Here is an 8,105-nt window from a genome sequence, read left to right as displayed (position 1 = left end):
GATTTACTCTGCAGAGATCTGAGAAAAGGTTAACCATAGTCCTCACAAATCAACCAGAGCTTAAAATGCCCACACAAAGGAAGCCCAAGGCAACCGGCACCGGCCTAAATGAGTGAAATCCTGAAATCCGGCGGATTTTCCGGCGGCAACGGAGCAATCCCGGAAGTGGAACGTCAAGGATATACGTAGACTAATAGAAATCAGACACTATTGGCATGCCTATTAACCCTCAGCCGCCCTCTTCTACTCTACTTAAGTTTGTGATTTTATAAATTCCCCAAAATGACAGCAGAGAGAGAACAATGCTTATTCAGGAATCTTAAAATGCTGTTTGCATGCATTTCTTTTTGATGGTATTGTATGTAGTCCTTGTAAACATCTTCTGCTGTCTCACTCCATTGTAGCTCCACTGGAAACTGACATTTTGTGTGAAACAGAAAATAACAACTGTTGTTTACAAGTGGACAACAAAATGGATCCAGAAATGAAAAAACATCTCTGTCACTAACAGCTGTTTCTGGGGTGCACAAGTGTATTAAAGTGGTTTCTTTTCCTCCCAAGTCAACAGCAAATAAACAGCTGTGACAGTAAATCACTGTGAAAGTATAGAGTAGAGATTTGCATCAAAAGGTGTAGCTGTAGTGATTATTAATCCTCATTTTGTCATTTTATTTTGTATTATAATGTGTAATTATTATTTACGTGGAAAAGATTGAGGACAATGGTGGTCTATGTTGGGTGTTGTGTATCTGGGACTATGGCTGAGTTCCAAATCACATACTTTTTTTCAATTTACGTTTAGTATGTATTGTAGCTGCCCTTACAAAGTATGCACTGTTGCATGCAGTATGCATATAATTGGGAGAGGCTGCTTCTTATTAACAAAGAGCCTTGACCTTTTACACTCTGGCTCATATATGCTGCGCAAAGGATTGTGGGTCAGTAGTCAGAAAAGCATGCTGGCTTGCATACTGCAAAATACATCAGCAACAATACAATGTATTGAGACAAACTAAATAGTTTTCTGGCATACTAAATAGTACGTTATTCTGTAGGTATTGGAACGTATGTGTAAGGATCAGAACTGTTTTGAATGATGACTGAGGTGAAGGTACACCTATTTATGACTACATTTATACACTTTCTAAGATTTTGATCATAGCCCATTTTCTCTGAAACACCAAACAAGCCCGCTGCATCCTGTAGACACGAGTTCATGGTGTTTTTCGGTGCTATTCACTTTCCCCTTGCGCTTGCCTGGAAACTCAGCAGGTGTGGACAAAGGGTAGCAACATGAGATCTATAAAATGCATGTAATCTAATGGGGCCTGAGACTGAAATCCCCACAAACATGGGTCCTGACAAAGATATGTTTTTAGTACTCATTGTGAACAATGTTGCCACAGAATTGCAAAATGCTTTTGTGACTTTCTTCTGCATAAAAGACCTTAATAGAAGAATAATACTCTAAAAACAAATTTATGCTGTGCTGGTTTCCTGCAGATGAGCACATTTTGCCCAAATGATGCATGAGTTTTTTTATCTGTTATTTTAGACAGTAAATGGAAGACCAGTGCCACCCTAAAATGTGATTTGTGCGTACCCCAAGGATGTGGTACATCCACAATATTCTTTTTGGATTAGATTTTTTAGGATGTGATGAGTGAGACATTGTTGCATCTTTGGCCTACATATGATATCTCATACCTGGTGATGAACCTGGGGTGATCAATGGCTTCAGATGACATCTTCCTGATTTCTACTTCCTGCTACTACTTTTAGTCGAACTAAATCCTGTTTCTGTATTAATGTACAGATATAAAGGGACTTAAACTGATCATAACCTCATAAGTTAAAGCGTACCGTCCTGGCTTGAAAAATGAACAGTTTCCAGGGATGTTTGGCTTCCAATTGTTCTCCTCTGCTGGGAACATTACTATGAAGGTAAATATGGTGCAAAAAGGGAGAGCTTGTAGAATACAATGTGAGAACTTGCAGAACAAAAAATCTGAACTTGTATGTTAAAATTTGCACTTGTAAAAATTTAATTTGCACTTGTAAAAATAAAATTTGCACTTGTAAAAAATATTCACACACATGTGATCTGAATTTGAAGTCATACAAAGAAAAAAAACATGAGAGCTTGTAAAAAAAAATCTGAACTTGTAAGTTGAAATTTGCACTTGTAGAAAATGTTCACACACCTGTATTCTGAATGTGAAGTTACAGAAAAAATATTCACAAATGTGTAGATTGATATTTACATGAACACAATGACAGCTGCAAACTTATAATGCAACATTTACTCGTATACTTTTTTTTTATTCTGGTTCATTTTCCATCACAACCACAACTCAGTGATTACAACCTCTCGAATCTGTCACTGCAACTTCACATATGTGCCCTCTCGCATCACAAAGTGGCGAATCTGCGCACCTCGACTTTCACAACACTCTTGACGATACATTTGGTGCAAAACTAATTTGTACCTGTGGACTTAGGCTGTGGAGCTCTGAGCTAACAGAACGGGAAAAGCAGGGTTTCTATCGCCAGATGAGGGACAACTCTGTCTGGCTTATTTATGTAGCATGGAAACTTGGTGGAATAGCATGCTAGCGTTAGCTAACTAGCAGCCAGCCCGCTTCTAAATAAATACCTTTTAATTGTCTAAACATTTTTAACAGTCAAACTAAAACACTGGCGGTGAGCTCCAGGGCCTGCAGCCGCAGACGGACCGGAAAATAATGATTTTATAAGGCAAAGTACCGTTTAAAAACTAGGCAATAGTAAATCTCTTTGTCATGTTCATCAATAATGATTAGGATTTTAGAAGGTTTAGAGACATCAATGTTTTATCAGACTCTGTAGTAGCATTTCCTTGCTACCTAGATGCAATTTTCGGCAGCAATGAATTCTGCAGAAATTATTGTTTCTGCCCAAGCGGGTGCAATTCTTAGCAGGGATGCACAACATCAGCAAAGCAAGCTCTGGTCATGGCCGGGGGATGGGCCGCTGCTACCGGATGTGGGGCTCTCCGTGTCCCGCTGGAGCTCCGACTGCAGGTCGAGGTCGGCAGCGAAGCTTTCTGGCAAAAGCTGTGTTGCTACGCTGGTCGATCCCCACTGATGACGGTCCGTCTGCGGCTGCAGGCCGTGGAGCTCACCGCCAGTGTTTTAGTTTGACTGTTAAAAATGTTTAGACAATTAAAAGGTATTTATTTAGAAGCGGGCTGGCTGATAGTTAGCTAACACTAGCATGCTATTCCACCAAGTTTCCATGCTACATAAATAAGCCAGACAGAGTTGTCCCTCATCTGGCGATAGAAACCCTGCTTTTCCCGTTCTGTTAGCTCAGAGCTCCACAGCCTAAGTCCACAGGTACAAATTAGTTTTGCACCAAATGTATCGTCAAGAGTGTTGTGAAAGTCGAGGTGCGCAGATTCGCCACTTTGTGATGCGAGAGAGCACATATGTGAAGTTGCAGTGACAGATTCGAGAGGTTGTAATCACTGAGTTGTGGTTGTGATGGAAAATGAACCAGAGTAAAAAAAAAGTATACGAGTAAATGTTGCATTATAAGTTTGCAGCTGTCATTGTGTTCATGTAAATATCAATCTACACATTTGTGAATATTTTTTCTGTAACTTCACATTCAGAATACAGGTGTGTGAACATTTTCTACAAGTGCAAATTTCAACTTACAAGTTCAGATTTTTTTTACAAGCTCTCATGTTTTTTTTCTTTGTATGACTTCAAATTCAGATCACATGTGTGTGAATATTTTTTACAAGTGCAAATTTTATTTTTACAAGTGCAAATTAAATTTTTACAAGTGCAAATTTTAACATACAAGTTCAGATTTTTTGTTCTGCAAGTTCTCACATTGTATTCTACAAGCTCTCCCTTTTTGCACCATATTTACCTTCATACATTACGCATCAAATTGCGCTTCAGGATGCAAACTTCAGGAGCTGATGCACAAACAAGCATGACTGACCACTCCGGGACAAAGATGTGTCTGTGTCCAAATTGCGTTCAGCGCATCAAAGCGGACAAAACTGGCTGGACAAACAGAAGGATAGAGAATAGGACACCATGTTCATCTGCTTAGTATAAGGTGTTAATATGTTCGCTAATTAGCATTAAACACAAAGCAGAGCTGAGGCTGGTGGGAATGTCATTAGTTTTTCAATTTACGTTTAGTATGTACTGCAGTTGCACCTAACAAAGTATGTACTGTTGCATGCAGTATGCATATAACTGGGAGAGGCTACTTCTTATTAACAAAGAGCCTTGAACTTTTACACTCTTGCTCATATATGCTGCGCAAAGGATTGTGGAAAATGCTTTTGTGACTTTCTTCTACATAAAAGACCTTAATAGAAGAATAACACTCTAAACACAACATAAACACAATTTTATGCTGTGCTGGTTTCCTGCAGATGAGCACATTTTGCCCAAATGATGCATGAGTTTTTTTATCTGTTATTGTTATTATACTATTATTGCTGTCTGGATTTACTCTGCAGAGATCTGAGAAAAGGTTAACCATAGTCCTCACAAATCAACCAGAGCTTAAAATGCCCACACAAAGGAAGCCCAAGGCAACCGGCACCGGCCTAAATGAGTGAAATCCTGAAATCCGGCGGATTTTCCGGCGGCAACGGAGCAATCCCGGAAGTGGAACGTCAAGGATATACGTAGACTAATAGAAATCAGACACTATTGGCATGCCTATTAACCCTCAGCCGCCCTCTTCTACTCTACTTAAGTTTGTGATTTTATAAATTCCCCAAAATGACAGCAGAGAGAGAGAACAATGCTTATTCAGGAATCTTAAAATGCTGTTTGCATGCATTTCTTTTTGATGGTATTGTATGTAGTCCTTGTAAACATCTTCTGCTGTCTCACTCCATTGTAGCTCCACTGGAAACTGACATTTTGTGTGAAACAGAAAATAACAACTGTTGTTTACAAGTGGACAACAAAATGGATCCAGAAATGAAAAAACATCTCTGTCACTAACAGCTGTTTCTGGGGTGCACAAGTGTATTAAAGTGGTTTCTTTTCCTCCCAAGTCAACAGCAAATAAACAGCTGTGACAGTAAATCACTGTGAAAGTATAGAGTAGAGATTTGCATCAAAAGGTGTAGCTGTAGTGATTATTAATCCTCATTTTGTCATTTTATTTTGTATTATAATGTGTAATTATTATTTACGTGGAAAAGATTGAGGACAATGGTGGTCTATGTTGGGTGTTGTGTATCTGGGACTATGGCTGAGTTCCAAATCACATACTTTTTTCAATTTACGTTTAGTATGTATTGTAGCTGCCCTTACAAAGTATGCACTGTTGCATGCAGTATGCATATAATTGGGAGAGGCTGCTTCTTATTAACAAAGAGCCTTGACCTTTTACACTCTGGCTCATATATGCTGCGCAAAGGATTGTGGGTCAGTAGTCAGAAAAGCATGCTGGCTTGCATACTGCAAAATACATCAGCAACAATACAATGTATTGAGACAAACTAAATAGTTTTCTGGCATACTAAATAGTACGTTATTCTGTAGGTATTGGAACGTATGTGTAAGGATCAGAACTGTTTTGAATGATGACTGAGGTGAAGGTACACCTATTTATGACTACATTTATACACTTTCTAAGATTTTGATCATAGCCCATTTTCTCTGAAACACCAAACAAGCCCGCTGCATCCTGTAGACACGAGTTCATGGTGTTTTTCGGTGCTATTCACTTTCCCCTTGCGCTTGCCTGGAAACTCAGCAGGTGTGGACAAAGGGTAGCAACATGAGATCTATAAAATGCATGTAATCTAATGGGGCCTGAGACTGAAATCCCCACAAACATGGGTCCTGACAAAGATATGTTTTTAGTACTCATTGTGAACAATGTTGCCACAGAATTGCAAAATGCTTTTGTGACTTTCTTCTGCATAAAAGACCTTAATAGAAGAATAATACTCTAAAAACAAATTTATGCTGTGCTGGTTTCCTGCAGATGAGCACATTTTGCCCAAATGATGCATGAGTTTTTTTATCTGTTATTTTAGACAGTAAATGGAAGACCAGTGCCACCCTAAAATGTGATTTGTGCGTACCCCAAGGATGTGGTACATCCACAATATTCTTTTTGGATTAGATTTTTTAGGATGTGATGAGTGAGCCATTGTTGGATTCAACCCCATTTCTCTTCATCTTTGGCCTACATATGATATCTCAAACCTGGTGACGATCCTGGGGTGGTCAATGGTTTCAGATGACATCTTCCTGATTTCTACTTCCTGCTACTACTTTTAGTCAAACTAAATCCTGTTCCTGTATTGATGTACAGACATATCATGAGTTTAATCAAATTACATCATACCATAGAGCATAGTCTTCCTAACTGATTGATTGCTAAAGATGAAAAATGGATTCCTTATCCATTTTTTACTCATAAGATTAATTGAATTGCTTGCACAGTCCACTGATGGACCCACAGCTAATTTTTTATTAGAATTGTTTGACCAGAGAGGAATCATGATAATGTGGTGTAGTGGTTCTCGTTCTCTCAGAATGTCAATCTCTGCAGTGAAATTAGGTCATTCTGGAATTTGAATTAAAATCATTATCCAGTAAAGGTCTATGGGTGGTTTCAGAGGCTTTTTCCACCCTTACAGAAAAACGTTCTCGGGAGACACTTAACAGCTCTAATTTGTGGTCTTTGTTTTGTGTGCTTTGTTCTCAAACTGAAAGCTTTGCAACTTCAGCACAACTGTCCAGATTAGGTGAGGACTCCTATTTTTTTTATCAGAGTATCATTCATAAGCAGCATGAGTCTGGGGTTGGATTGGTGGAAGAGCCGTGTAAACTCAATATGTTAGAGGTCATATGAACCTGCTACCATAACCACTGAGGAAAAATGTGATCTGGATTAAGATTATCTTCAAACAGTCAGTTTGATTTAATGATTACAAATGTTATATATCATATTACTGCAATGTGTAAAAATAGGTGACCAAGCTATCTTAAAATGCAAACAAGTAAATGGTTGAAAGAAACCAGGTTCTGCAAAATATCACAGTTATGACATTTTATGTTATGACATTTACCTGTGCAGGATAAACTCTAAAGGCCCTGACACACCAAGCCGACGGCCGTCGACTACCGACAACGATGGCCACCTGTGACGTTGCCTCTTATCGGCCCTCGTTGCCTTTGTCTGGGCCAAAAATTAGCACTGGAACACACCACACAGACTACAGCTGACACCCAAGTACCACGTACTTAACTCCCCATACCAGCAGGCAGCGGTAATCTATTCATCATTCAACAGGGGAAATCGGATACCTTTGTTAAAACAGCGTTTGCTCTAGCAGTGGCAGAACCGAACAGAGCCTACGGTCCCCCCCCCTCCTTTGCAGAGCGGAGCTGCTGGCTCGTAGGCTTACCTTAAGCCCAAGACACACCAAGCCAATAATCGTCCGTCGGACAGTCTGGCAAGGTTAGTGACTCGAGTCTGTTCGGCGTGTTCCGTGCCGTTGTCCGTCTGAGGGGCCGTCGGCCTTCATTTCGGCCGATTTGACATGTTGAATCGGAAGGCGGGCACTGCCGGCAGTCGGACTCTAATGACCCATCTGATTGGTTGAATGCTAACCCGGAAACGAGGAGCGGGATAAGCGTGAGTAGAGTCTCTCAAAATCTGACGAAAATCTTTTAAACTGACCTTTGTCGATCTGAAATGAAAACAGATTCAGCAACTGCATGGCCAATTTCTCGCTTAAAATGTTTTAAGAAACACGTTTCAGTGAACTATTTTAGTAAAATATGAGATCGTATTCTGAACAACCTGCCATGACAGTCTGGCTTTGAATTTCCGGGGAAACCAGACCCACGTGATGCGTTCGTCCAATCAGCTGCCGTTTTTCATTTTTGGGCGACAATACAGATTAGCGCCGCCTGCTGTTATGGAGATGGACGTTGCCGTCTCATCGCTTTGGTGTGTTCCGAAGCACTTTTTTGACCAACTCCGGGAGACTGATCAGTCCAACTGCCTTTTCTGGCGACGGTCAGCCGTCTGGTTGGTGTGTCACGACCTTTAGTTTG

This window comes from Sander lucioperca, chromosome 2 (genome assembly GCF_008315115.2).
Source record: "Sander lucioperca isolate FBNREF2018 chromosome 2, SLUC_FBN_1.2, whole genome shotgun sequence".
NCBI lineage: Eukaryota > Metazoa > Chordata > Actinopteri > Perciformes > Percidae > Sander > Sander lucioperca.
Note: the sequence above shows the minus strand (reverse complement) of the source record.